Source organism: Lissotriton helveticus, chromosome 1_1, assembly GCF_964261635.1.
Source record: "Lissotriton helveticus chromosome 1_1, aLisHel1.1, whole genome shotgun sequence".
NCBI classification, from domain to species: domain Eukaryota; kingdom Metazoa; phylum Chordata; class Amphibia; order Caudata; family Salamandridae; genus Lissotriton; species Lissotriton helveticus.
Window position 1 is genome coordinate 233879844 of NC_136057.1, and position 14720 is coordinate 233894563.

Consider the following 14720-nt stretch of genomic DNA (forward strand, 5'->3'; position numbering starts at 1 on the left):
ACAATGTTAAACATACATATAAAATACATACTAAATACTTAACACAAAAAAATGGATAATATTTATAACGATATTTTGCTAACGATATTTTTTCTAACGATATTATTTACTTAGATATTACTTACTTCGATATTAAATAAATCGATATTACTTATCTTGCAGTCGATATTCTGGTCAACGATATTCTTGACTTCGATATTCTGTCCCTACGATATTAAAAACTCGATATTAGTGTAAGTCGATATTAAAATTTGGATATTTTGACTGCTCACCGATCCCTGAGGGGTCAGGGTTGTCATGTTCATCGGTTGCTAGAAACCAATTGCTCCATGTTTAGGTTAGGGGGTCTTATGGTGGCACTGGGAGCTAGCTGGTCTATAGGACAACATATGCTATGGGGGTACCTGGAATCAGTCAAGGCACCTCACCCAAAGTTTATGTTGTTCACAAACGTGCAATTCTTCCGGATTAATGGGAACTACACAACACCATGTGCTGTACAAATCTGAATAATAATACTATTTGCATTACAGAGTTCACAGCATTTATACACTAAAAAGTGATTCCTATCCGCAAAATCGCTCAATATCATGTTTGTATACCTTGCAGCCCTATTAAAAAAGCTTACAATAGCTAAACAAATTGGTAGATTAACCAGAGACTGCAAATATAAAAATGCTAGATCCAATGAAATAAAAGTTTGTAAAAAAAAGTTCAAAGAAACATAACCAAGTAGTTTTACAAAATTTATAAAAAAGAATGAAGTGTGTAGTGCTCTAAAGTGAGTTCCCATCACAGTGGCAAACTCTTCTGTCCTGAAACCATTCACCCAGATTTGGAAAAGCCCTCAAGCAAAGGATAACATTCAGCCTAAAGTGAGTCAGGTCAAAAAGACGCTGGGGCAGATTTACAATAACTGGCGCATCCCCAGGGATGCGCCAGTTATTGTGCGCCACAGCTCCGCCACCCATGGTGCGCCGCATTTACAATGCGGCGCACCATGGTGCAAGGAAGGGCAGATGCGTGACGCATCTTTTGGCTTACTGGCAGCGCATTGCTGGAGTCGCGACGCAACTCCTTCAATGCACAGGGGCCACCCATACATTACATGGTGCGTCACTCCTTACGCCTGCTTCAAGCAGGCGTAAGGAATTGACGTAGCAGCTTTGGGAAAGTGACTCAGTGAAATCTTGTAGATTTCACTGAGTCACTTTCCAGGGGCGTTCCTGCGACGGAACGCCCCCCCCCTGCACCGGAACGCCTAAATGAAACCTGGCGCAGGTTTCATGTGGCGCAGGGCCTTACACCGTGACACATCCCCATAGATGCGTCATGTTGTAAATGCCTCGTAGGGATGCACCACCTTTACGCCGCCTGGCGTGACGCAACAGCGGCGTAAACGTGGCACAAGGGGCTTGTAAATCTGCCTCGCTGTTGGTTGAGTACCTCTCCTAGTTAAGTCTGAATCCCCTCTACTGAACACAATAACAAGTAGGACATGACCACAGGTTTACCAATTCTTTCCCAACTTTCTCTCTATTGTTTATTTGTTTTAGCCAACATTTTTTTCCAGTTTCAGCACTCTTAAGGAAGAATTTGCATCAGAATTTATCATTGATAGACATATTTTCCTATGCAGTTCCCTAATATAATTCATCCATGTGATCTTCAAAGGAAATTGTTGTTCCTTTAATGTTTTTAGATGGCCTCAATTGCCAATGCGATCAAATGGGATATCCAGATAAGAAAAACAGTTAACTCGTGGTATAACCTTTGACAGGAAATACTGTAGCTTTGGCCTCCCCTTACCACAAATCATAATATATGTTTTCTTAAGGTTAATATTCAGACTTAGATTACCAATAAACTTTGAAAAAGACTCCAGCAATTTGTGTAGCTCATTAGCCTTTTGTGCCATAAAAAAGGCTTTTATGCATATAAAAGTGGGGGGAGGGAGGATGGACACGACTCTAGGTAAATCTAGCCCTTTTTTAGGGCTCGGCCTCCGCCCACGTAAGTGGGAGGAGTTTCGAGATCCTAATGTTAAAGAAGAGAAAAAAAAAGTATCTCCTAGGGCTTTGGCGAGACAAATTCCACACATTCCTTAGTGTGTTATGTCATCTGGCCAGTGATTCGTCTTCGTTGTGGTGTCGTTTTAATAGCCTTGAAGTGATAGGGTAAATGTAGTTTTCGTCCGCCATGTTGGGCATTTTTCGTTCGTGTGCGCGCAAAGAAGTACATTAATTATAATTAGGAGCTGTCAGGGTGCCTCCGTAAGTGAATCCAGATGGCCGGGCGCGTTCACCATTCAGCAGCGCTCAGCGCGCAGCTGCTCCATGCCAGGCCGGGAAAGGGCTTCATTAGTTCAAGAACAAGAGTCTGACGTTCTGTCATGGGCTGTTCTTTTAATCTCAGTTTCATCTTTTTTTTCTGGAATGGTCCGTGGCCGGTGTGAATGGAATTGTTCTCTCGAGTTTATAATGTGTTTCTTTGCAGCAGCTTTTGTTTTCGGAGCTGAGGTAATGAATAGCAAGCTGGCAGGCAGCGCCTTTTAGAACTATTTGCTTTCTGGGCAGAGTCCTGCAGTGGTGTTGAACTTCAGCATAGTCTGACAGGCTGCTGTATACTGAAAGAGCGCATAATTCTGTGAACGGTATTCCTTTATCGTAGGCTTCTCTTCCGTTTATTAAAAATAATTATTTACCTACATGCCATTAATAAGTTAAAAAATGTTTTCCAAATGCAAATAAAAGCCACAGTCTGACTTTTGCAACCACAAGGCGCTGCGGCTAACTGGAAATCTGACCTGCATCCCTCGGAAGCAATTAAAAAGCAGCTCTGTGGGGGCTTACCGAGCTTTAAATCAGCAGGCCGGGAGAAGTTTGACAATGTGCATGCACCCAAAAAAAAGCGCCACTTTACCCCACAAGAGCTCGAGTGCTGCTGTTGACAGATAACAGATGTTTACTGTTATCCGACTCGGTGGTACTCATTTTATCAACCTCAGAAGGATGAAAGGCTGAGTGGAGTCACACGTGCGACAAGCTAGTGAAGCCAATGCATATCTACAGGCTAGTAAAGCCAATGGATATCTACAGGCTAGCGATGACAGTGTATATTTACAGGCTAGCGATGACCGTGCATATGTACAGGCTAGCGATGACAGAGCATATCTACAGGCTAGCGATGACAGTGCATATCTACAGGCTTGTGAAGCCAATGCATATCTACAGGCTAGCGATGACAGAGCATATCTACAGGTTAGCGATGACAGCGCATATCTACAGGCTAGCGATGACAGTGCATATCTACAGGCTAGCGATGATAATGCATATCTACAGGCTAGCGATGACAGCGCATATCTAGCAGTGCAGAGTGGCGGTGCAGAGTGGCGGTGCAGAGTGGCGGTGCAGAGTGGCGGTGCAGAGTGGCGGTGCAGAGTGGCGGTGCGGTGGTGCAGAGTGGCAGTGCAGAGTGGCAGTGCAGAGTTGCGGTGCAGAGTGGCGGTGCAGAGTGCAGAGTGGCGGTGCAGAGGGCAGAGTGGCGGTGCAGAGTGGCGGTGCAGAGTGGCGGTGCAGAGTGGCGGTGCAGAGTGGCGGTGCAGAGTGGCGGTGCAGAGTGGCGGTGCGGTGGTGCAGAGTGGCAGTGCAGAGTGGCAGAGTGGCGGTGCAGACTGGCGGTGCAGAGTGTCGGTGCAGAGTGGCAGTGCAGAGTGGCGGTGCAGAGTGGCGGTGCAGAGTGGCGGTGCAGAGTGGCAGTGCAGAGTGGCAGTGCAGAGTGGCGGCCGTGGTGCAGAGTGGCAGTGCAGAGTGGCGGTGCAGTGCAGAGTGGCGGTGCAGTGGAGCAGAGTGGCGGTGCAGAGTGGCGGTCGGAGTGGCGGTGCAGAGTGGCGGTACAGAGTGCAGAGTGGCGGTGCATAGTTGCGGTGCAGAGTGCAGAGTGGCGGTGCAGAGTGGTGGTGCAGAGTGGCGGTGCAGTGGTGCAGAGTGGCGGTGCAGAGTGGTGGTGCAGAGTGGCGGTGCAGAGTGGCGGTGCAGAGTGGCGGTGCAGCGTGGCGGCGCAGCGTGGCGGCGCAGAGTGGCAGTGCAGAGTGGCGGTGCAGAGTGGCGGTGCAGAGTGGCGGTGCAGAGTGGCGGTGCAGAGTGGCGGTGCAGAGTGGCGGTGCAGCGTGGCGGCGCAGCGTGGCGGCGCAGAGTGGCGGTGCAGAGTGGCGGTGCAGAGTGGCGGTGCAGAGTGGCGGTGCAGAGTGGCGGTGCAGCGTGGCGGCGCAGCGTGGCGGCGCAGAGTGGCGGTGCGGTGGTGCAGAGTGGCGGTGCAGAGTGGCGGTGCAGAGTGGCGGTGCAGAGTGGCGGTGCAGAGTGGCGGTGCGGAGTGGCGGTGCAGAGTGGCGGTGCAGAGTGGCGGTGCAGAGTGCAGAGTGGCGGTGCAGAGTGCAGAGTGGCGGTGCAGAGTGGTGGTGCAGAGTGGTGGTGCAGAGTGGCGGTGCAGAGTGGCGGTGCAGAGTGGCGGTGCAGAGTGGCGGTGCAGAGTGGCGGTGCAGAGTGGCAGTGCAGAGTGGCGGTGCAGAGTGGCGGTGCAGAGTGGCGGTGCAGAGTGGCAGTGCAGAGTGCAGAGTGGCGGTGCAGAGTGGCGGTGCAGAGTGCAGAGTGGCGGTGCAGAGTGGCGGTGCAGAGGTGCAGAATGGCGGTGCAGAGTGCAGAGTGGCGGTGTGGCGGTGCAGAGTGGTGGTGCAGAGTGGCGGTGCAGAGTGGCGGTGCAGAGTGGCGGTGCAGAGTGGCGGTGCAGAGTGGCGGTGCAGAGTGGCGGTGCAGTGCAGAGTGGCGGTGCAGTGGTGCAGAGTGGCGGTGCAGAGTGGCGGTGCAGAGTGGCGGTGCAGAGTGGCGGTGCAGAGTGGCGGTGCAGAGTGCAGAGTGGCGGTGCAGAGTGGCGGTGCAGAGTGGCGGTGCAGAGTGGCGGTGCAGAGTGGCGGTGCAGAGTGCAGAGTGGTGGTGCAGAGTGGCGGTGCAGAGTGGCGGTGCAGAGTGGCGGTGCAGAGTGGCGGTGCAGAGTGGCGGTGCAGAGTGGCGGTGCAGAGTAGCGGTGCAGAGTGGCAGTGCAGAGTGGCAGTGCAGAGTGGCGGTGCAGAGTGCAGAGTGGCGTTGCATAGTTGCGGTGCAGAGTGCAGAGTGGCGGTGCAGAGTGGCGGTGCAGAGTGGCGGTGCAGAGTGGCGGTGCAGAGTGGCGGTGCAGAGTGGCGGTGCAGAGTGGCAGTGCAGTGGTGCAGAGTGGCGGTGCACGGTGGCGGTGCAGAGTGCAGAGTGGCGGTGCATAGTGGCGGTGCAGAGTGGCAGTGCGGTGGTGCAGAGTGGCAGTGCGGTGGTGCAGAGTGGCAGTGCAGAGTGGCAGTGCGGTGGTGCAGAGTGGCGGTGCAGAGTGGCGGTGCAGAGTGGTGGTGCAGAGTGGCGGTGCAGTGGTGCAGAGTGGCGGTGCAGAGTGGCGGTGCATAGTGGCAGTGCAGAGTGCAGAGTGGCGGTGCAGAGTGGCGGTGCAGAGTGGCGGTGCAGAGTGGCGGCGCAGAGTGGCGGCGCAGAGTGGCGGCGCAGAGTGGCAGTGCGGTTGTGCAGAGTGGCGGCGCAGAGTGGCGGTGCAGAGTGGCGGTGCAGAGTGGCGGTGCAGAGTGGCGGTGCAGAGTGGCGGTGCAGAGTGGCGGTGCGGCGGTGCAGAGTGGCGGAGCAGAGTGGCGGTGCAGAGTGGCGGTGCAGAGTGGCGGTGCAGAGTGGCGGTGCAGAGTGGCGGTGCAGAGTGGCAGTGCAGAGTGGCAGTGCGGTGGTGCAGAGTGGCAGTGCAGAGTGGCAGTGCGGTGGTGCAGAGTGGCAGTGCAGAGTGGCAGTGCGGTGGTGCAGAGTGGCAGTGAGGTGGTGCAGAGTGGCGGTGCAGGGTGGCGGTGCAGAGTGCAGAGTGGCGGTGCATAGTGGCGGTGCAGAGTGCAGAGTGGCGGTGCAGAGTGGCGGTGCAGAGTGGCGGTGCAGAGTGGCAGTGCGGTGGTGCAGAGTGGCAGTGCAGAGTGGCAGTGCGGTGGTGCAGAGTGGCGGTGCAGGGTGGCGGTGCAGAGTGCAGAGTGGCGGTGCATAGTGGCGGTGCAGAGTGGCGGTGCAGAGTGGCGGTGCAGAGTGGCGGTGCAGAGTGGTGGTGCAGAGTGGCGGTGCAGAGTGGCGGTGCAGAGTGGCAGGGTGGCGGTGCAGGGTGGCGGTGCAGGGTGGCGGTGCAGAGTGGCGGTGCAGAGTGGCGGTGCAGAGTGGCGGTGCAGAGTGGCGGTGCAGAGTGGCAGTGCAGAGTGGCGGTGCAGAGTGCAGAGTGGCGGTGCAGAGTGCAGAGTGGCGGTGCAGAGTGGCGGTGCAGAGTGGCGGTGCAGAGTGGCGGTGCAGAGTGCAGAGTGGCGGTGCAGAGTGGCGGTGCAGAGTGGCGGTGCAGAGTGGCAGTGCAGAGTGGCGGTGCAGAGTGCAGATGACAGTGCATATCTACAGGCTAGTGAAGCCAATGCATATCTACAGGCTAGCGATGACAGCGCATATCTACAGGCTAGTGAAGCCAATGCATATCTACAGGCTAGCGATGACAGTGCATATCTACAGGCTAGCGATGACAGAGCATATCTACAGGCTAGCAATGACAGCGCATATCTACAGGCTAGCGATGACAGTGCATAACTAGAGCCTAGTGAAGCCAATGCATATCTACAGGTTAGCGATGACAGTGCATATCTACAGGCTAGCGATGACGGTGCATATCTACAGGCTAGTGAAGCCAATGCATATCTACAGGCTAGTGATGACAGTGCATATCTACAGGCTAGCGATGACAAAGCATATCTACAGGCTAGCGATGACAGTGCATACCTACAAGCTAGCGATGATAATGCATATCTACAGGCTAGCTACGACAGCGCATATCTACAGGATAGCAATGACAGCGCATATCTACAGGCTAGCGATGACAGTGCATATCTACAGGCTAGCGATGACGGTGCATACCTACAGGCTAGTGAAGCCAATGCATATCTACAGGCTAGCGATGATAGTGCATATCTACAGGCTAGCAATGACAGTGCATACACTCACAAGGAGACCACAGCCAGCTGAGGTGCAATCTTCACCCACTCACAAGAACGACATCACAGGCAGCAGCAGTGCAAGCTTCTTACACTCACAAGGAGACCACAGCCAGCAGAGGTGCAAGCTTCTCACACATAAGAAGGACATCACAGGCAAGTGGTGCAATATTCGCACATTCACAAGGAGATCCCTAGCAGTACACACCACATGAACACACTCCATAACACATAGCAACAATACATTGGCATTTACAATGCCATTAGCTCAAACTCAAATAAATCCGAGCCCGATTGCATTTCTAATGCTTGTTTTAGTAAGGCCATCTCCACTCCATTTATACAGAGAGTAAAATCAAATCAAATCAAATCATTTATTTGTTTCGAAGGTTAAAAACCATCATAAAAATACATATTCATCATAATACATAATCACAAAAAAGGAACATTCTGGGCAACATGACAATTGTTAAAAAAGAGGACAGAGAAAAAGACGTCCAGTTAAAAAAAGAAGGATTTTTTTGTGACAGATAAAAACCTGTGAGCAAATGTAATACAGGACCCCATATACTATTTCAGATACCTCCCTACCCCACCAGTTTATCATCCCCTTGTATTTCTCAGTTTAAAAACAATTTTAAGGAAACTTATAACAGCAAATAGGGTTCGCGTTTCAGTGGCTCTTTGCAGGAACAATAAGGCAGATTTAGCATGGATAATATTTGAGTCCTTCAAAACACCTACCAAAAATCTTTGGCGCGGTGTCTTATAAAAAGGACACAATAAAACAAAGTGAAGGGTGTCCTGCGGAGACCTATTGTCGCAGCCGCAGGCACCCTTCTGCTCAATTGTTTGAGTAAAACCTGATGGGTGAGCTAAAATATGGTGCAACAAATTGAGCCTAAAACGAGTCATTAAAAACCTCTCGTGTTGACTGTACATTAAAAAGAGGTACGGTTCCATGCCAGCTTGATTAGAGACAAGAGAGTGGGCAACTGCCGAGGATTTAGAGAAATCCAACTCCCTCCTCCTGCCATTAAATTTATCCAACAGTAGGCTTTGTACGGAATGTCTAGAGTATATATCCACCCTGGTGGGGTCCAGGAATAGCATTTGTTCATCAATATCCCCCAAAGTATCTTTGACGTATTTCAGCCATGGGATTTGAAGGTATTTCTCTTTCAGCAGGCAATCCTGGATAATCTGTCTGGATAATTCTGCCTTGGGGTTTGTCCAAATTTTGAGCCAGGCCATTACAGGTCTCAGTCTAATAGTATCAGCAATATATGTGGTTCCCAGCTCTTCGTGGGTAATTGCTGCAGTGATGCTCGGCGGAAGTTTTAATAGTTTTTTTAGGAATTTATCTTCCTCCCTTTGGATTAGTTGTGCATCTCTGCAGCCCCACACTTCTGCTCCATAAGTGGTCTTTGAGATACTCACTGATCTATACAAAGTCATCACTTGTTCTGGGGACCAGCGACCCATTCGGCGTGCAAAGTTCAATATGGCCCCATTAGCTGATACTAGTCTCCTCGCCCTCTCCTCGATCAAAGGGGCGAAGTTTAACTTCTCGTCAAATAAAAGGCCCAGATATGGGAATGTTTTAACAGTGTCCAAGACATGATTCCCGAGTTTGAATACAAATTTCTTTTGAGGTTTTTTCCCCACTATCATGACAAATGATTTTGTCATATTGACAGAGAGGTCTAATTTCCTCATAAAATCCGAGAAACCCTTGATTAACAGTTGCAACCCAACAGCCGTTCGGGCTAGGAGAACCGCGTCATCGGCGTACAAAAGTACTGGCAGATGACGCGTGCCCACCTTGGGGCAGTCAGTTCCCAATGCTATGAGGTCATTCTCCAGGCCATTTATATAAAGGGAGAACAGGAATGGCGCCAGGATACACCCCTGCCTCACCCCGCCCGAGCACAGGAAGGGATCAGTACTCACCCCCCCCGCGCTGTAGCGGACCCTGGCAGTAGTGTTCCAGTGTAACTCCCTTAAGATGTTAATGAGATCCGGGTCAATGCCCAGGTTTGACATGAGTGTCCAGAGTTTAGCTCGGTTAACATTATCAAAAGCTGCTGCTAAGTCCATAAACCCCATGTAAATGGTGCCATCCGATGCCTTGGTGTACTTAGCGGAGAGCAGGTATAGGTTAAGGCATTGGTCGGTGGTGGACCTGCCTGCTCTAAACCCATACTGGGTGTCCACCAGGATGTTATTGGTATCAGTCCAATCTAGTAGACGGTTAAGAAGTGCCCTCCCTAGTACCTTGGCAGAAACGTCAATGAGTGAGATCGGGCGGTAACACTGCGGGCTGTCCCTACAGCCTTTTTTGTAAATCGGGACAATCACCGCAGTGGACCATGATCTCGGCAGACCCGTTTTGATTGCTGCATTCAATACTCTTGTTACCATTGGGGCCCATAGGTCAGTGTTACTCAGGAAAATATCAGGGGGGGTCCCGTCCGGACCCGGAGCTTTATTTCGCGTTAGACCCAAGATTGCTTTGAGTACTTCATCCAGAGATAGTTCTAATTTGTCAGCCCTTGGTCCCCTCCATATTCCATCACCAGTGTCTATCTCCTGTTGATTGTACAGGGATTTAAAGTGAGCAATCCATTGTTCTGGTAAGATGTTAGAGCTGATGACTGGGGAGTTTGAATCACGAAAACATGGTCTATTTATGATTTTCCAAAACTGGGCATAGTCTTTGTTCTCACCAGCCTCCCTTAGATCTGCCCAAACTTCTTTTTGAAGAGTCCTTTTCCTGATCTTTACCTGGGTTTTATAGTTTTTTCTGCAGCGAGTGATTTCAAGCTTGTCTCTTGGGGTTTTTTTCATGCTCAGTTTTAAGTCTCTTAGCGCTTTAGAGCAAGTAGAGTCAAACCATCTTGGGGTGGATAGCTGCGTTACTGGCTTCTTGGTTGTGAGGAGTCTCTCAATTATTTTAGTCAATTTCTCAAATGCCTCTACTACTCCTTTGACCTCTGTTATATGTTCTAGACAGGTCTCTATGTGGGCTTTCCCTTCATCCACTAGTATAGCGAAAAAATTCCAGGGGATTTATTACTGACCACCTTAAGCGTCTCCCTTGGGCAATAGGTTGAATTTCTGATTGGTGAATCAACCCTGGATCTTTTTTGGTTAAATCATTCCCTTTTATTTCTATTGTAATGGGGTTGTGATCACTGAAGGGACTCCACTCTGTCCTTGTGTTTAAAATCTGATCTCTTGCACTAGCTGAGATCATTATGTAATCAATTATGGACCCCCCGCCTTTACCCTTAAATGTCGGTGTTGGGGATTCGCCTACCTTGAGAGCCGCTAAATCCATAACATGAACAAGGGCAAAATTTTCTATTAGCTTCATCAAGGTTGTTCCCTCTTTACAATGAGTAAAGTGGGGGCCCTTTTCTAATGGACAAGCTGACCAGTCAGGGGTCGGGGGGAGTAATTTGGGGCATAAATGGCAATTAAAATCCCCCATTAACAGAACAGTTGGTTCTGGCCCCTTTGTCCTTTGCTCTAGTTCCTCATTTAGTCTACTTTCTAGCTCCGCTACTGTTGGGAAGTTCCCTTCCACTGGTCCGGAGTTATAAAAGTTTACAAACAGTAGACTCTCCCCCTTGTGAAGAAGTCTGACTGTTTGTATATTGTCTGAGAGACAATTTGGATATGACCAATTACCCTTCAGATCTAAATCTACATAGACTACTAGGCCTCCTTTTGCTCTACCCGAGTTTGTTCCTTGGGCAGGTTTAAAAAAGCACTTATAGCCCTCCAATTGGCATGGGCCTGAATCCTTTGCCCAAGTTTCTTGGAGTGCTATAACATGGAAACCCTTTATAAATTCTAACCATTCCTTACTTTTGAATTTGGCTTCCAGCCCTGCGATATTCCAAGAAAGGATGGTCAGACCCTCCGTCTTATCCTTGCCTTTTGTTATGGGTGTCAGGGTTAATCTGTCCTCCCCGGCTATTGTTGAATCTATTTTAGATACTTTGGTTCCCCCCTGCCTCCGCAGTAAGTCTGTACTCCCAGTTTGGGTGCTCTCCTTAGTCCCACATACACCCTGTGTTTCTGGGCCAGAGCAGCCACTGGTAGCCCGGCTTACGTTACTATTATTTTCTGTGGGTGTGAGTCAATCAATGTCTTCTAGTGATTGGAATGGGGCAAATCTATTTGACCATTGTGCGTAATCTCGGGGGGGGGGGTAGGGCTGTTCGGGGCGGCTTGCTAGTCTCGGTCTATATGGACGTTGTGCTCTAACCCGCGTCCACCCTCCTTCGTCACCCCCGCGATTGTTATTCCTAAACCTAGGGTAAAAATACCCAAGTGGGAGTGCGCAAATGGTGCTGGTTTGGTTCCTATTAGAATTCTTCAAGATGTACTCAACCAAACTCATGTCCGTGAAGTGTGCAACTATGCAATCACCTCTGATATCTTTGTTTCTCCCTCCAATCCAGCTTGCCCTTCTTACACTTGCTATCTCTCCTCTCTCCCCATTGTTTAAGGGCCTATGGATGTTCAGCCACTTGGAGATTTTGGGCAGCAGCTGGTCTTGGGTTTCTCTCTCATTTGGCCTAATTTCCGGGACCCCTGCAAAGATAACTACAAAAGGGCACTCCTCGGGGGGGAGATCTATGTGTGGAGCGTTGTTGTTATGAAAAGGGTCAGGGTCTGTGTGACAGTAAGTATGATTCCCTTCCCTCTGGGTGCGATCGTCTTGTCTCCATTGCATTAAAGGTTGTGGGGTAGGTTTATCTCTTTGTGTATTATTTGCCCCTTGGTTATGTCTCCCTCTTGGGTTATCATTAGTGCCCCCTTTGGGGTTTTGAACAGTTTTAGGGGCCTCATGAATCTGGACTATTTCTTGCTGGGAGTGACTGACACAATTGTTATTTTGCGCTCTCTTTGGATATACCTTATCCTTTGTGACTTCCTCAATTAATTGGGGCGGGTCGGGGGGAGTTTTAATAAGTGTGTGCTCTAGTACCTTAGCTTGTTTGGCGAGCTCACACATTATTTTATCCACCTTACTTATAATCGGCTTTAGTTGTGCCGTAATGAATGATTCAAGTTGTTTTTTCAGATCCATAACTACCGTGTCAATCCACCCTGGTGGTATAGGTTCTACTTGAGAGACATTTAGTGCTAATGTATTCTCTTGGGTGCGTATTAGTAAGTTATCTCTTACTGGTACTTTCCTCTGTCTCTGCTGTCCCTTGTTTCTCCCCAGCCGCTTCCTTTTTTTCCTGAGGGTTATATCATTTAGCTCAGAGGTTTCTAGACCTGAGGTCTGTGCACAAGGGACGTCCTCTATATCATTAATTATTTGAGATACACTGCCCTGAGTATTTGGGCTATCTACTATCAAGACATCTCTGGAGGGTGTTTGAGTGATGGCATTAAGGTTCGGCGAGGAGGATAAACTCCGTTCCATGCGTTCAATTTCACCTGTCACTTTCTTTAGCATTAAGTCAATTGCCGTTGGTTTGTTCCCGTTTACAAGGGCTACCTCCTTTGTTATTTCCCCCCTGGACAGTTTCGGGGTGGGTTTTTTATTTGCTTTATTCCCAGCCGAACGGGTGTTAGGATGGGTAGACATAGTTCCCCTTGAGAATCCTGCCTTTTCGCGACAAATCTATGGAGCGTGGATTACTGCCACTCCTCTTGCGTGAGGTCAAAGGGTAAGACTAATGTCTTTCAAAGGACTTCAATACCCTATACAGCTTCCCTGCGCAAACAAGCAGTACAGTACCTGGCAGTGTTCTCAGAGGAGAGTGTTGGAGCCACGGGGGGTGGCCCGTCCCGTCCCTCTTCGTCCCCGGACGGCCACAGACGGCCCGCCCTCTGCCCGGGCTCCGCCCGGCGCCGTCCGCGCGCGTCCCGCGACGCGGGAGAAAGGGTTTCTTCTTGCAGAGTGGCGGTGCAGAGTGGCGGTGCAGAGTGGCAGTGCAGAGTGGCGGTGCAGAGTGCAGATGACAGTGCATATCTACAGGCTAGTGAAGCCAATGCATATCTACAGGCTAGCGATGACAGCGCATATCTACAGGCTAGTGAAGCCAATGCATATCTACAGGCTAGCGATGACAGTGCATATCTACAGGCTAGCGATGACAGAGCATATCTACAGGCTAGCAATGACAGCGCATATCTACAGGCTAGCGATGACAGTGCATAACTAGAGCCTAGTGAAGCCAATGCATATCTACAGGTTAGCGATGACAGTGCATATCTACAGGCTAGCGATGACGGTGCATATCTACAGGCTAGTGAAGCCAATGCATATCTACAGGCTAGTGATGACAGTGCATATCTACAGGCTAGCGATGACAAAGCATATCTACAGGCTAGCGATGACAGTGCATACCTACAAGCTAGCGATGATAATGCATATCTACAGGCTAGCTACGACAGCGCATATCTACAGGATAGCAATGACAGCGCATATCTACAGGCTAGCGATGACAGTGCATATCTACAGGCTAGCGATGACGGTGCATACCTACAGGCTAGTGAAGCCAATGCATATCTACAGGCTAGCGATGATAGTGCATATCTACAGGCTAGCAATGACAGTGCATACACTCACAAGGAGACCACAGCCAGCTGAGGTGCAATCTTCACCCACTCACAAGAACGACATCACAGGCAGCAGCAGTGCAAGCTTCTTACACTCACAAGGAGACCACAGCCAGCAGAGGTGCAAGCTTCTCACACATAAGAAGGACATCACAGGCAAGTGGTGCAATATTCGCACATTCACAAGGAGATCCCTAGCAGTACACACCACATGAACACACTCCATAACACATAGCAACAATACATTGGCATTTACAATGCCATTAGCTCAAACTCAAATAAATCCGAGCCCGATTGCATTTCTAATGCTTGTTTTAGTAAGGCCATCTCCACTCCATTTATACAGAGAGTAAATATAAGAGGATCAAGCACACAACCTCGTCTGACTCACTTCCAACCACAAAGAGTTTGGTGCATTCCCCATTTGGGCCAAAGCAGACTCAAGAAGCAGCATTCAGATAAAGGTAACTGAGCAGGGAAATGATCTCTTCATCTGCCCCTAAAATTCTCATTATATGCCACAGTTTATTTAGTGTGATTGACACAATTCAATGCGCTGCTAAGGCACATAAAGTCCACAAAGAGGAAGCCATTCTTGGCCCTGGTGAATTTTCTGATTAAAAGTTCAAGGTTCTGGAACGCTTCCTAAATCCCTACTGTAGATCTAACCAAATTAAGTTATCTTCTAGCCATTCTTTCAATTTTTCAAAAAATAACTTTTCAAATAACTTGTGTGAGGAATCAAGTAAAGACATGAGTTTGGGGTTACCCCATTCCTTACTGCTCTAAAGGCATTTGTTAATAAAGAGATCCGAGGATCAGGATTCGCTATGCAGATATTAGAAGGAACCCCATCTGAGTCCACAGCTTTCCCTGAATAAAAATGTTTAAGGACTGCTCATTCCTACGTCAATTAATTTGTTAATTGATTATTAAATCATAATTAAAAATAACGTCCAATCTCATAATAATAGAAGAATCAGATTCTAAGTTTAAAACATTTTGTAAATTGGAATCTTTAGTACCACTCGCTCCCAGC